A 16,397-nucleotide genomic window follows, 5' to 3' on the forward strand; every position below is an offset into this window, starting at 1 on the left:
AGACCTTGAGGACCGTGTTTGTGAACCACGATATCTGTAAACAAAACTGCTTTATAAAGTAAGTGCATGATCATAGGGGGGATAAGCAATTCTGCTATGAATCAATGGGTCGGTTTGACATGACACAGGACAGGTCGACACATAAAAAGGTTGACAGGACATTTTTAAACTTTCTTGGTGTCGTTTTTTGCGTAACATGACCAGGAACCCCAATAAGTGCGCTGCTCACCATGCTGCAGGCAAGGTACCTCGCTCCGCTACCCGAGGTTACTATTCCCAATCATAGTCCATGTGGATGGTAAAGTATAAAAAAGTTAAAAAAAAAAAAGTCATGTTGCCCTTTTCATGTGTCGACCTGTCACATGTAGACAATTTCAACATGTCGACCTTTTCCTGTGCCAACCATGTCCCCAATGATGGTCGACCTAAACAATAGGTCGACCTAATCCATGTTGACCTACCATTCAGATACCAATGAAGTCATATACACAGAAAAGGATTTGCCCCTTTTTTCTGAATGTGAGTTTATGAAAGACGCATATATACTAAAGATGAGCGCCGGAAATTTTTCGGGTTTTGTGTTTTGGTTTTGGGTTCGGTTCCGCGGCCGTGTTTTGGGTTCGACCGCGTTTTGGCAAAACCTAACCGAATTTTTTTTGTCGGATTCGGGTGTGTTTTGGATTCGGGTGTTTTTTTCCAAAAAACCTAAAAAACAGCTTAAATCATAGAATTTGGGGGTCATTTTGATCCCAAAGTATTATTAACCTCAAAAACCATCATTTCCACTCATTTTCAGTCTATTCTGAATACCTCACACCTCACAATATTATTTTTAGTCCTAAAATTTGCACCGAGGTCGCTGGATGACTAAGCTAAGCGACCCTAGTGGCCGACACAAACACCTGGCCCATCTAGGAGTGGCACTGCAGTGTCACGCAGGATGTCCCTTCCAAAAAACCCTCCCCAAACAGCACATGACGCAAAGAAAAAAAGAGGCGCAATGAGGTAGCTGTGTGAGTAAGATAAGCGACCCTAGTGGCCGACACAAACACCGGGCCCATCTAGGAGTGGCACTGCAGTGTCACGCAGGATGTCCCTTTCAAAAAACCCTCCCCAAACAGCACATGACGCAAAGAAAAAAAGAGGCGCAATGAGGTAGCTGTGTGAGTAAGATAAGCGACCCTAGTGGCCGACACAAACACCGGGCCCATCTAGGAGTGGCACTGCAGTGTCACGCAGGATGTCCCTTCCAAAAAACCCTCCCCAAACAGCACATGACGCAAAGAAAAAAAGAGGCGCAATGAGGTAGCTGTGTGAGTAAGATAAGCGACCCTAGTGGCCGACACAAACACCGGACCCATCTAGGAGTGGCACTGCAGTGTCACGCAGGATGTCCCTTCCAAAAAACCCTCCCCAAACAGCACATGACGCAAAGAAAAAAAGAGGCGCAATGAGGTAGCTGTGTGAGTAAGATAAGCGACCCTAGTGGCCGACACAAACACCGGGCCCATCTAGGAGTGGCACTGCAGTGTCACGCAGGATGTCCCTTCCAAAAAACCCTCCCCAAACAGCACATGACGCAAAGAAAAAAAGAGGCGCAATGAGGTAGCTGTGTGAGTAAGATAAGCGACCCTAGTGGCCGACACAAACACCGGGCCCATCTAGGAGTGGCACTGCAGTGTCACGCAGGATGGCCCTTCCAAAAAACCCTCCCCAAACAGCACATGACGCAAAGAAAAAAAGAGGCGCAATGAGGTAGCTGTGTGAGTAAGATAAGCGACCCTAGTGGCCGACACAAACACCGGGCCCATCTAGGAGTGGCACTGCAGTGTCACGCAGGATGGCCCTTCCAAAAAACCCTCCCCAAACAGCACATGACGCAAAGAAAAAAAGAGGCGCAATGAGGTAGCTGTGTGAGTAAGATAAGCGACCCTAGTGGCCGACACAAACACCGGGCCCATCTAGGAGTGTCACTGCAGTGTCACGCAGGATGTCCCTTCCAAAAAACCCTCCCCAAACAGCACATGACGCAAAGAAAAAAAGAGGCGCAATGAGGTAGCTGTGTGAGTAAGATAAGCGACCCTAGTGGCCGACACAAACACCGGGCCCATCTAGGAGTGTCACTGCAGTGTCACGCAGGATGGCCCTTCCAAAAAACCCTCCCCAAACAGCACATGACGCAAAGAAAAAAAGAGGCGCAATGAGGTAGCTGTGTGAGTAAGATAAGCGACCCTAGTGGCCGACACAAACACCGGGCCCATCTAGGAGTGGCACTGCAGTGTCACGCAGGATGGCCCTTCCAAAAAACCCTCCCCAAACAGCACATGACGCAAAGAAAAAAAGAGGCGCAATGAGGTAGCTGTGTGAGTAAGATAAGCGACCCTAGTGGCCGACACAAACACCGGGCCCATCTAGGAGTGGCACTGCAGTGTCACGCAGGATGTCCCTTTCAAAAAACCCTCCCCAAACAGCACATGACGCAAAGAAAAAAAGAGGCGCAATGAGGTAGCTGTGTGAGTAAGATAAGCGACCCTAGTGGCCGACACAAACACCGGGCCCATCTAGGAGTGGCACTGCAGTGTCACGCAGGATGTCCCTTCCAAAAAACCCTCCCCAAACAGCACATGACGCAAAGAAAAAAAGAGGCGCAATGAGGTAGCTGTGTGAGTAAGATAAGCGACCCTAGTGGCCGACACAAACACCGGACCCATCTAGGAGTGGCACTGCAGTGTCACGCAGGATGTCCCTTCCAAAAAACCCTCCCCAAACAGCACATGACGCAAAGAAAAAAAGAGGCGCAATGAGGTAGCTGTGTGAGTAAGATAAGCGACCCTAGTGGCCGACACAAACACCGGGCCCATCTAGGAGTGGCACTGCAGTGTCACGCAGGATGTCCCTTCCAAAAAACCCTCCCCAAACAGCACATGACGCAAAGAAAAAAAGAGGCGCAATGAGGTAGCTGTGTGAGTAAGATAAGCGACCCTAGTGGCCGACACAAACACCGGGCCCATCTAGGAGTGGCACTGCAGTGTCACGCAGGATGGCCCTTCCAAAAAACCCTCCCCAAACAGCACATGACGCAAAGAAAAAAAGAGGCGCAATGAGGTAGCTGTGTGAGTAAGATAAGCGACCCTAGTGGCCGACACAAACACCGGGCCCATCTAGGAGTGGCACTGCAGTGTCACGCAGGATGGCCCTTCCAAAAAACCCTCCCCAAACAGCACATGATGCAAAGAAAAAAAGAGGCGCAATGAGGTAGCTGTGTGAGTAAGATAAGCGACCCTAGTGGCCGACACAAACACCGGGCCCATCTAGGAGTGTCACTGCAGTGTCACGCAGGATGTCCCTTCCAAAAAACCCTCCCCAAACAGCACATGACGCAAAGAAAAAAAGAGGCGCAATGAGGTAGCTGTGTGAGTAAGATAAGCGACCCTAGTGGCCGACACAAACACCGGGCCCATCTAGGAGTGTCACTGCAGTGTCACGCAGGATGGCCCTTCCAAAAAACCCTCCCCAAACAGCACATGACGCAAAGAAAAAAAGAGGCGCAATGAGGTAGCTGTGTGAGTAAGATAAGCGACCCTAGTGGCCGACACAAACACCGGGCCCATCTAGGAGTGGCACTGCAGTGTCACGCAGGATGGCCCTTCCAAAAAACCCTCCCCAAACAGCACATGACGCAAAGAAAAATTAAAGAAAAAAGAGGTGCAAGATGGAATTGTCCTTGGGCCCTCCCACCCACCCTTATGTTGTATAAACAGGACATGCACACTTTAACCAACCCATCATTTCAGTGACAGGGTCTGCCACACGACTGTGACTGATATGACGGGTTGGTTTGGACCCCCACCAAAAAAGAAGCAATTAATCTCTCCTTGCACAAACTGGCTCTACAGAGGCAAGATGTCCACCTCATCATCATCCTCCGATATATCACCGTGTACATCCCCCTCCTCACAGATTATCAATTCGTCCCCACTGGAATCCACCATCTCAGCTCCCTGTGTACTTTGTGGAGGCAATTGCTGCTGGTCAATGTCTCCGCGGAGGAATTGATTATAATTCATTTTAATGAACATCATCTTCTCCACATTTTCTGGATGTAACCTCGTACGCCGATTGCTGACAAGGTGAGCGGCGGCACTAAACACTCTTTCGGAGTACACACTTGTGGGAGGGCAACTTAGGTAGAATAAAGCCAGTTTGTGCAAGGGCCTCCAAATTGCCTCTTTTTCCTGCCAGTATAAGTACGGACTGTGTGACGTGCCTACTTGGATGCGGTCACTCATATAATCCTCCACCATTCTTTCAATGTTGAGAGAATCATATGCAGTGACAGTAGACGACATGTCCATAATCGTTGTCAGGTCCTTCAGTCCGGACCAGATGTCAGCATCAGCAGTCGCTCCAGACTGCCCTGCATCACCGCCAGCGGGTGGGCTCGGAATTCTGAGCCTTTTCCTCGCATCCCCAGTTGCGGGAGAATGTGAAGGAGGAGATGTTGACAGGTCGCGTTCCGCTTGACTTGACAATTTTCTCACCAGCAGGTCTTTCAACCCCAGCAGACTTGTGTCTGCCGGAAAGAGAGATCCAAGGTAGGCTTTAAATCTAGGATCGAGCACGGTGGCCAAAATGTAGTGCTCTGATTTCAACAGATTGACCACCCGTGAATCCTTGTTAAGCGAATTAAGGGCTCCATCCACAAGTCCCACATGCCTAGCGGAATCGCTCCGTGTTAGCTCCTCCTTCAATGTCTCCAGCTTCTTCTGCAAAAGCCTGATGAGGGGAATGACCTGACTCAGGCTGGCAGTGTCTGAACTGACTTCACGTGTGGCAAGTTCAAAGGGCATCAGAACCTTGCACAATGTTGAAATCATTCTCCACTGCGCTTGAGACAGGTGCATTCCACCTCCTATATCGTGCTCAATTGTATAGGCTTGAATGGCCTTTTGCTGCTCCTCCAACCTCTGAAGCATATAGAGTGTTGAATTCCACCTCGTTACCACTTCTTGCTTCAGATGATGGCAGGGCAGGTTCAGTAGTTTTTGGTGGTGCTCCAGTCTTCTGTACGTGGTGCCTGTACGCCGAAAGTGTCCCGCAATTCTTCTGGCCACCGACAGCATCTCTTGCACGCCCCTGTCGTTTTTTAAAAAATTCTGCACCACCAAATTCAAGGTATGTGCAAAACATGGGACGTGCTGGAATTTGCCCATATTTAATGCACACACAATATTGCTGGCGTTGTCCGATGCCACAAATCCACAGGAGAGTCCAATTGGGGTAAGCCATTCCGCGATGATCTTCCTCAGTTGCCGTAAGAGGTTTTCAGCTGTGTGCGTATTCTGGAAACCGGTGATACAAAGCGTAGCCTGCCTAGGAAAGAGTTGGCGTTTGCGAGATGCTGCTACTGGTGCCGCCGCTGCTGTTCTTGCGGCGGGAGTCCATACATCTACCCAGTGGGCTGTCACAGTCATATAGTCCTGACCCTGCCCTGCTCCACTTGTCCACATGTCCGTGGTTAAGTGGACATTGGGTACAACTGCATTTTTTAGGACACTGGTGAGTCTTTTTCTGACGTCCGTGTACATTCTCGGTATCGCCTGCCTAGAGAAGTGGAACCTAGATGGTATTTGGTAACGGGGGCACACTGCCTCAATAAATTGTCTAGTTCCCTGTGAACTAACGGCGGATACCGGACGCACGTCTAACACCAACATAGTTGTCAAGGCCTCAGTTATCCGCTTTGCAGCAGGATGACTGCTGTGATATTTCATCTTCCTCGCAAAGGACTGTTGAACAGTCAATTGCTTACTGGAAGTAGTACAAGTGGGCTTACGACTTCCCCTCTGGGATGACCATCGACTCCCAGCAGCAACAACAGCAGCGCCAGCAGCAGTAGGCGTTACACGCAAGGATGCATCGGAGGAATCCCAGGCAGGAGAGGAATCATCAGAATTGCCAGTGACATGGCCTGCAGGACTATTGGCATTCCTGGGGAAGGAGGAAATTGACACTGAGGGAGTTGGTGGGGTGGTTTGCGTGAGCTTGGTTACAAGAGGAAGGGATTTACTGGTCAGTGGACTGCTTCCGCTGTCGCCCAAAGTTTTTGAACTTGTCACTGACTTATTATGAATGCGCTGCAGGTGACGTATAAGGGAGGATGTTCCGAGGTGGTTAACGTCCTTACCCCTACTTATTACAGCTTGACAAAGGCAACACACGGCTTGACACCTGTTGTCCGCATTTCTGTTGAAATACTTCCACACCGAAGAGCTGATTTTTTTGGTATTTTCACCAGGCATGTCAGTGGCCATATTCCTCCCACGGACAACAGGTGTCTCCCCAGGTGCCTGACTTAAACAAACCACCTCACCATCAGAATCCTCCTGGTCAATTTCCTCCCCAGCGCCAGCAACACCCATATCCTCCTCATCCTGGTGTACTTCAACACTGACATCTTCAATCTGACTATCAGGAACTGGACTGCGGGTGCTCCTTCCAGCACTTGCAGGGGGCGTGCAAATGGTGGAAGGCGCATGCTCTTCACGTCCAGTTTTGGGAAGGTCAGGCATCGCAACCGACACAATTGGACTCTCCTTGTGGATTTGGGATTTCGAAGAACGCACAGTTCTTTGCAGTGCTACTGCTTTTGCCAGCTTGAGTCTTTTTATTTTTCTAGCGAGAGGCTGAGTGCTTCCATCCTCATGTGAAGCTGAACCACTAGCCATGAATATAGGCCAGGGCCTCAGCCGTTCCTTGCCACTCCGTGTGGTAAATGGCATATTGGCAAGTTTACGCTTCTCCTCCGACAATTTTATTTTAGGTTTTGGAGTCCTTTTTTTACTGATATTTGGTGTTTTGGATTTGACATGCTCTGTACTATGCCATTGGGCATCGGCCTTGGCAGACGACGTTGCTGGCATTTCATCGTCTCGGCCATGACTAGTGGCAGCAGCTTCAGCACGAGGTGGAAGTGGATCTTGATCTTTCCCTAATTTTGGAACCTCAACATTTTTGTTCTCCATATTTTAATAGGCACAACTAAAAGGCACCTCAGGTAAACAATGGAGATGGATGGATACTAGTATACAATTATGGATGGACTGCCGAGTGCCGACACAGAGGTAGCTACAGCCGTGGACTACCGTACTGTACTGTGTCTGCTGCTAATATAGACTGGATGATAATGAGATGTAGTATGTATAAAGAAGAAAGAAAAAAAAAACCACGGGTAGGTGGTATACAATTATGGATGGACTGCCGAGTGCCGACACAGAGGTAGCTACAGCCGTGGACTACCGTACTGTACTGTGTCTGCTACTAATATAGACTGGATGATAATGAGATGTAGTATGTATAAAGAAGAAAGAAAAAAAAAACCACGGGTAGGTGGTATACAATTATGGATGGACTGCCGAGTGCCGACACAGAGGTAGCTACAGCCGTGGACTACCGTACTGTACTGTGTCTGCTGCTAATATAGACTGGATGATAATGAGATGTAGTATGTATAAAGAAGAAAGAAAAAAAAAACCACGGGTAGGTGGTATACAATTATGGATGGACTGCCGAGTGCCGACACAGAGGTAGCTACAGCCATGGACTACCGTACTGTACTGTGTCTGCTGCTAATATAGACTGGATGATAATGAGATGTAGTATGTATAAAGAAGAAAGAAAAAAAAAACCATGGGTAGGTGGTATACAATTATGGATGGACTGCCGAGTGCCGACACAGAGGTAGCTACAGCCGTGGACTACCGTACTGTACTGTGTCTGCTGCTAATATAGACTGGTTGATAATGAGATGTAGTATGTATAAAGAAGAAAGAAAAAAAAAAACCACGGGTAGGTGGTATACAATTATGGATGGACTGCCGAGTGCCGACACAGAGGTAGCTACAGCCGTGGACTACCGTACTGTACTGTGTCTGCTGCTAATATAGACTGGATGATAATGAGATGTAGTATGTATAAAGAAGAAAGAAAAAAAAAACCACGGGTAGGTGGTATACAATTATGGATGGTCTGCCGAGTGCCGACACAGAGGTAGCTACAGCCGTGGACTACCGTACTGTGTCTGCTGCTAATATAGACTGGTTGATAATGAGATGTAGTATGTATAAAGAAGAAAGAAAAAAAAAAACCACGGGTAGGTGGTATACAATTATGGATGGACTGCCGAGTGCCGACACAGAGGTAGCTACAGCCGTGGACTACCGTACTGTGTCTGCTGCTAATATAGACTGGTTGATAATGAGATGTAGTATGTATAAAGAAGAAAGAAAAAAAAACCACTGGTAGGTGGTATACAATTATGGATGGACTGCCGAGTGCCGACACAGAGGTAGCTACAGCCGTGGACTACCGTACTGTACTGTGTCTGCTGCTAATATAGACTGGATGATAATGAGATGTAGTATGTATAAAGAAGAAAGAAAAAAAAAACCACGGGTAGGTGGTATACAATTATGGATGGACTGCCGAGTGCCGACACAGAGGTAGCTACAGCCGTGAACTACCGTACTGTGTCTGCTGCTAATATAGACTGGTTGATAATGAGATGTAGTATGTATAAAGAAGAAAGAAAAAAAAAACCACGGGTAGGTGGTATACAATTATGGATGGACTGCCGAGTGCCGACACAGAGGTAGCTACAGCCGTGGACTACCGTACTGTGTCTGCTGCTAATATAGACTGGTTGATAATGAGATGTAGTATGTATAAAGAAGAAAGAAAAAAAAAACCACGGGTAGGTGGTATACAATTATGGATGGACTGCCGAGTGCCGACACAGAGGTAGCTACAGCCGTGGACTACCGTACTGTACTGTGTCTGCTGCTAATATAGACTGGATGATAATGAGATGTAGTATGTATAAAGAAGAAAGAAAAAAAAAACCACGGGTAGGTAGTATACAATTATGGATGGACTGCCGAGTGCCGACACAGAGGTAGCTACAGCCGTGAACTACCGTATTGTGTCTGCTGCTAGTATAGACTGGATGATAAATAATGATATAAAAAATATATATATATCACTACTGCAGCCGGACAGGTATATATTATATAATGACGGACCTGCTGGACACTGTCTGTCAGCAGAATGAGTTTTTTAATTTTTATAGAATAAAAAAACACCACACAAGTCACACGACGAGTGTACTTTTTCAGGCAGACAATCACAATATACTATACTGGTGGTCAGTGTGGTCAGGTCACTGGTCACAGTGGTCAGTGGTCAGTCACACTGGCAGTGGCACTCTGGCAGCAAAAGTGTGCACTGTTTAATATGTACTCCTGGCTCCTGCTATAACCTATAACTGCTCCCCAGTCTCCCCCACAATTAAGCTGTGTGAGCACAGTCAGATATTATACATAGATGATGCAGCACACTGGGCTGAGCACAGATATGGTATGTGAGTGTGACTGAGTCACTGTGTATCGTTTTTTTCAGGCAGAGAACAAGAACAGAACGGATTATTAAATAATAATAAATTATAAAACTGCACTGGTGGTCAGGTCACTGGTCATCAGTCACTAGTATAACTCCTCCTAAGCTCCAGTAAGTAAATGAAGTGTCTCACTCTCACTCTCCTATCTATTTTAATTTCTAAACGGAGAGGACGCCAGCCACGTCCTCTCCCTATCAATCTCAATGCACGTGTGAAAATGGCCGCGACGCGCGGCTCCTTATATAGAATCCGAGTCTCGCGATAGAATCCGAGCCTCGCGAGAATCCGACAGCGTGATGATGACGTTCGGGCACGCTCGGGTTAACCGAGCAAGGCGGGAAGATCCGAGTCGCTCGGACCCGTGTAAAAAAACATGAAGTTCGGGCGGGTTCGGATTCAGAGAAACCGAACCCGCTCATCTCTAATATATACTGTACTTAACTCACAATATTGGGGGTCATTCCGAGTTGTTCGCTCGCAAGCTGCTTTTAGCAGCTTTGCACACGCTAAGCCGCCGCCTACTGGGAGTGAATCTTAGCTTATCAAAATTGCGAACGAAAGATTAGCAGAATTGCGAATAGACACTTCTTAGCAGTTTCTGAGTAGCTCCAGACTTACTCGGCATCTGCGATCAGTTCAGTCAGTTTCGTTCCTGGTTTGACGTCACAAACACACCCAGCGTTCGCCCAGACACTCCTCCGTTTCTCCAGCCACTCCTGCGTTTTTCCCAGAAACGGTAGCGTTTTTTCACACACTCCCATAAAACGGCCAGTTTCCGCCCAGAAACACCCACTTCCTGTCAATCACATTACGATCACCAGAACGAAGAAAAAACCTCGTAATGCCGTGAGTAAAATACCTAACTGCATAGCAAATTTACTTGGCGCAGTCGCACTGCGGACATTGCGCATGAGCATTAGCGACTAATCGCTCCGTTGCGAGAAAAAAATAACGAGCGAACAACTCAGAATGACCCCCATAGTTCTGTGTATTAAAAGGGAAGCAGTATCCCTCTATTGCAGAGGTTCCCAAACTCCACCACTACAGTCCAGGTTTTAAGGATATCCATGCTTGAGCACAGGCAAGTTAATTAGTACTTTAGCCAATTTGATGTAATCATCTGTGCTCAAGCATAGATATCCTTAAAACCTGGACTGTAATGGCAGAGTTTGGGAACCTCTGCTGCTGCAGATTAGAGCACAGTAGCAATCATTTTGATTATTATATTAGGCAATAATGAAACTTCTAAAAGCCATCTAAAATAGCAGAAAGAACTGCATATCTCGTGTACACAAATATGCAAAAACGCTTGGTATAATGCATGGTATATGACCGAGGAATAAAGAAATAACCAATTAGGGTCAGTGGAGCATTCACAAACAACCAAATACAAGCTGTTTGCTAGCCTTGTAATATTATAAATTGGGAGAAGCTTTTTGCCGTCATTGTGATGCGAATAAGGGCCCTCATTCCGAGTTGTTCGCTCGCAAGCTGCTTTTAGCAGCATTGCACACGCTAAGCCGCCGCCTACTGGGAGTGAATCTTAGCTTAGCAAAATTGCGAACGAAAGATTCTCAAAATTGCGAATAGAAATTTCTTTGCAGTTTCTGAGTAGCTCGACACTTACTCTGCCACTGCAATCAGTTCAGTCAGTTTCGTTCCTGGTTTGACGTCACAAACACACCCAGCGTTAGCCCAGGCACTCCCCCGTTTCTCCAGCCACTCCCGCGTTTTTCCCAGAAACGGCAGCGTTTTTTCACACACTCCCATAAAACGTCCAGTTTCCGCCCAGAAACACCCACTTCCTGTCAATCACATTACGATCACCAGAACGAAGAAAAAACCTTGTAATGCCGTGAGTAAAATACCAAACTTCTTAGCAAATTTACTTGGTGCAGTCGCAGTGCGAACATTGTGCATGCGCAATTAGCGGTAAATCGCTGTGATGCGAAGAAAATTACCGAGCGAACAACTCGGAATGAGGGCCAAGATGCAAAATTGAAAGAAAAATTCTGTACGCTTATCCAGTAGTATATCATACAAACAACCAGTAAGTGAGGACGTATCTATATAATAAGTGTGCATACCAAGATTCTAGGCCTAAATGCTTTTCATAAATGATAATACAAGACATGTGATTTTGCAAATAATTTTTTTTTTGTAATTACATTATTTATGTAGGCAATTTAAAATTCAGAAAAAAAATCTTAAAATATTATTTTCCCAAAAAGTTGCTGCTTGCAATTTTTTTATCCTTAAAATGTCTTTATAAACAGGTTTTTTTTGTTTGTTTTTTAGTTAAAAATTAAGAACCAATGAGTATCATAAGTCATCCTATGAAAGGAAATACAGGCTATTTATTGCTTTCTTAATATGTATGAAAACTGGGTCTCATAGGGTTTTTTGTTATTTAAAAATCAAAATTTCTTATTTTCACATTCTTTATGACCAAGCATTAAACTACTGTACATATTAAGGTGATGCAGACTGAGAAATGGCTGACTCACACAAGTTGTTTTGGCCAGACTTATGAGTGGTAAGAGAGCAGGTTTTCCTAGTTGTTTCAGCCTGGCAAAGCTATATTGGGCAAAATAAACATAATCAACTGATCTGGTATTTACTCTTAATATACATATATGTATTTATTCATATGAGTTAATAAGTTAATACTGGTATCATCATGACATATTTAGCTTGTGACTTTACAGCATGTATCTGTCATCACTTCACAGAACAAATACATTTCCACGAGTAATACAAGAAATAGGCAATGTGTGGCTGTCAAAGTGTTGTGGAACATAAAGTTCTATTTTTGTAGTGATGAAGGACACATGTTAAACCGGGGTGTCAAACCTCTCTCTTGGTAGCCAGATGTTAGAAAGTCAGGTCCTGCAAGGCCAAAAGACAGCTCCTCAAACTACCAATGCGTTTCAACTCCAGGAGTCTTCCTTAGTGATTCCAGCATAATGAACGGCTTGCTGAGACCTGTAGTTTCACCTGTAAAAGACAATATTAATTCTGTTTATAATTTTGCCCAGGTGTGCTGAAGATAGCTTCAGCCCTGAACTTGGGTGTCCTGGAGGGAGGGACCCCTTTATCCGGGGGGTCCCCACTCCCCCAGGAATCCACAGCCAGGTCAGACTAGTTGGAGGTTAATGCTATGGCCACCAGGACCAATATAAATGTGTACCCTGGCTGTGGCATTACCTCCCTAGCTAGTGGAGCCTGGAGTTTTATACACATTTACACAGAGAAGCCTGCACAGATCTCACTGATATCTGCAAGCTTCATGTACGGGAGTGTTTTGCTGCTGGCAAACATGGCAGCCAACAGCAGCGGCTTCTACCTGACAGTGGTAGAGGGACTGTCGCTACTTGTGTCTGCCCGGGGAGGAGGAGAGGAACCGGGTCCTGGCACCGATGCAATCGATCCGGCAAGAGCTGGGACCAGCGCATGTGTGCAATCCCCTAACTTCTATGGACTGCATCAGTGGCAGCCCATAGTAGCAAGCTAGGGCCGACGAAGCAGGGAGTGGCTAATTACAGCCCAATCTGGCAGTCCCAGAGGGAGCAAACACCTCCCAATGCGAATGCCTCTAGTGTCTGTGACTGACAGGTAGGTCTTCCAATAGGAAGTCACTGCCAGTCACAGTGAAGCCAGTGCAGTCATGGACACAGTGCCGTTTCTTGCGGCGGGCGAGCCATGCAACCGCACGGGGCGCCCGCCGCGGCACTTTGCGTGTCCATGTCTGCTTCTCCTTCCTCTTACCGAGCACTCCTGCTCGGGGGCGGAGTTTCACGGAATGACGCGATTGCGTCATGACGTCACAACGCAATCGCGTAATTCCGCGAAACCACGCCCCCCGAGCAGGAGTACTCAGATGATGGAGGAGGAGCAGACTACCTGGAAGGAGGAGGCGGCCGGCGCGAGGGAGGTGAGGCGGCCTGACTTCGAAGAGCGGGAAGGTTCTGTATATGTAAGTAGTCTCTCTCTCTCCCCCCCTTCCCCCCCCCCCCACTTGACACCTGCCTGCCGCACTGTATTTAATGGGGACACCTGCCTGCCGCACTGTATTTAATGGGGACATCTGCCTGCCGCACTGTATTTAATGGGGACACCTGCCTGCCGCACTGTATTTAATGGGGACATCTGCTTGGGTACTGTGTAAAATGGGGACACCTGCCTGTCGTAGTGTATAAAATGGGGACACCTGCCTGCCGTAATTTATAAAATGGGGACACCTGCCTGCGTACTGTGTAAAAAGGGGACACCTGCCTGCCGTAATGTATAAAATGGGGACACCTGCCTGCGTAATGTGTAAAATGGGGACACCTGCCTGCCATACTGTGTAAAATGGGGACACTTGCCTGCCTTGATGTGTAAAATGGGGACACCTGCCTGCCATACTGTGTAAAATGGGGACACCTGCCTGCCGTACTGTGTAAAATGGGGACTTTAGATTTTTTTATTTTTCCCTGTGGTGGCCGTGATGATATCAGATGAGGCCACGCCCACTTTAATGAGCCCACGCCCATTTTAATGGGGGGGGGGGGGCGCATTTTGAAATCTCGCACTGGGAGCCAAATTGGCTAGAAACAGCCCTGCATGGACAGTATCTGGCTTCAGTGACACTGAGCTGTGTGGTGGATTTTACCTGGTGGGGCTGCAGTCCTGCAGCCCATAGGTAAAATCCACCACTGGCAGCCAACAACAATACATACACCATTGGAAAATACAATTAACTAACATACAAGAACATAGTAAATTACTGTGTTTTAGGTTTAAAAAAGCACCTGTATCTGATCGATATCACCTGTGTTTGATCTTGCTCAAACACAGGTGAAGTACGATTCTTAGTACATTTACCCCCTAGCATAAGTCATTACTATTTGGCACTTATAATAGTTTCCAGTGTACTACATGCTGCTGTGTTAACCCTTGAGTGTACTCAGAATCTCCATTGTCTCCTGTGTTGTGGCTATTGGCTGTCATATCTGCTAGTATTCTCAGTGACTTTTTATACTAGGTCTGAAGTGGGTACTCTCCGCAATCCCCTGTCCTCATCCTATTCATGAGTCCCTACTGGTAACTAGTGACATTATCATTGTGCCTACACAGATTTCGGCCTGTGGGGTATATTCAATTGAGGTCGGATCCATTCCGACATGCATTTGCCAGAATGGATCCGACAAGGGCTATTCAATGCCCATCTCAATTCGACTTTAAAAAAGTTGAATTGAGATGAGGGACCGGAGAGGGGGGAAAGCCACGGGCATACGGGAGACAGACGCAGGCAGACGTTGGACAGCAGCGCTGCAGGAGGATGTGGCACAGCCGCCAGACCTCATGGCAGCGTCCACCCAGCTCCAGCAAGCGGGACCTCACTTGCTGGAGCTGGTTGGACGCTGCCGTGAGCGGCGGCTGTGCCACATCCTCCTGCAGTGCTGTGCTGTAGCGCTGCTGTCCCCCGTCTGCCCGCAGCTCTCCCCCGTCTCCCTGCGGCTCTCCCCCCTCTCCTCCTCTCAGGTCCCTCATTTCAGTTCGACTTTTTTTAAGTCAAACTGAGATGGTCGGAAACGGGCCAAAACCTGTTGAATTTGGCCCCGTTTCCGTCAGAAGCATGTGAATCGGCAGCTAGATCGCCAATTCACGTATTATTCGACAAGTCGAATTCCCCGACTTGTCGAATAAAAACGCTCGGGACTGAATAGGTCGGAACCCCTTCCGACCTGAAAAAGTCGAAAACTGCCGTCTTTTCGACAAGACGGCAGTTTCGACCTTAATTGAATATACCTGTGTCTGCCAGTATCAATAAACAAGTTCCATTTCACTTATGAAAAGAAACTTATTGAACCTCCAATTTTTCTACATATGGGCCCTCATTCCGAGTTGTTCGCTCGCAAGTGAATTTTAGCAGATTTGCTAATGCTAAGCCGCCGCCTACTGGGAGTGAATCTTAGCATCTTAAAATTGCGAACGATGTATTCGCAATATTGCGATTACACACCTCGTAGCAGTTTCTGAGTAGCTCCAGACTTACTCGGCATCTGCGATCAGTTCAGTGCTTGTCGTTCCTGGTTTGACGTCACAAACACTCCCAGCGTTCGCCCAGACACTCCCCCGTTTCTCCAGCCACTCCTGCGTTTTTTCCGGAAACGGTAGAGTTTTTTCCCACACGCCCATAAAACGGCCTGTTTCCGCCCAGTAACACCCATTTCCTGTCAATCACATTACGATCGCCAGACCGATGAAAAAGCCGTGAGTAAAATTCCTAACTGCATAGCAAATTTACTTGGCGCAGTCGCAGTGCGGACATTGCGCATGCGCATTAAGCGGAAAATCGCTGCGATGCGAAGATTTTTACCGAGCGAACAACTCGGAATGAGGGCCATGGTCTCCAACCATATACAAATCTGGGGTCCTGCTCTGAATCCAGAAAACTCACAGATTCTGACAGCCGGCAGTTCACATGCGGGCTCCTGCATACCATTCTACTCGACCTTATAAATCTGCTGCATGCACTCCACTGCAATGCAGAGGGCTGGTAAAAAGGGACAATCTATTGTATAATCAATACAGTGTAAGTGGTGAGATTTTCTGCTATAGTGCCATGGCATTGTACTGCACAACACAGTAGGTCTAATAGACCCCACACAGTGCATGTTTTGCAGGTAACCCAGCAGGTGCACAGGTGTATTAATTACTCACTGACACATTTTAAAAGGTCCACAGGTGGAGCTAATTATTTCACTGTTGATCTGTGAGGAGACCTGCAAAACATGCACTGTGTGGTCTGTTCTCTAGAGCACAGGTTCTCAAACTCGGTCCTCAGGACCCCACATGGTGCATGTTTTGCAGGTCTCCTCACAGAATCACAAGTGACATAATTAACTCCACCTGTATACCTTTTAAAATGTGTCAGTGATTAATTAATACACCTGTG

At 47.1% G+C, this 16,397-nt stretch overlaps 1 protein-coding gene across 1 annotated transcript in view; it reads right to left on the reverse strand.

The window, feature by feature from the left end:
• Positions 1-16,397, reverse strand: part of FOXN1 (forkhead box N1) — a 284,468-nt gene that overhangs the window by 200,100 nt on the left and 67,971 nt on the right. Inside the window, exon 2 of the mRNA XM_063955982.1 lies at positions 12,308-12,451. The gene's annotated coding sequence lies outside the window, so the exon portion shown is untranslated. The remainder of the gene's footprint in view (positions 1-12,307; positions 12,452-16,397) is intronic.

Source organism: Pseudophryne corroboree, chromosome 2 (assembly GCF_028390025.1).
Source record: "Pseudophryne corroboree isolate aPseCor3 chromosome 2, aPseCor3.hap2, whole genome shotgun sequence".
NCBI classification, from domain to species: domain Eukaryota; kingdom Metazoa; phylum Chordata; class Amphibia; order Anura; family Myobatrachidae; genus Pseudophryne; species Pseudophryne corroboree.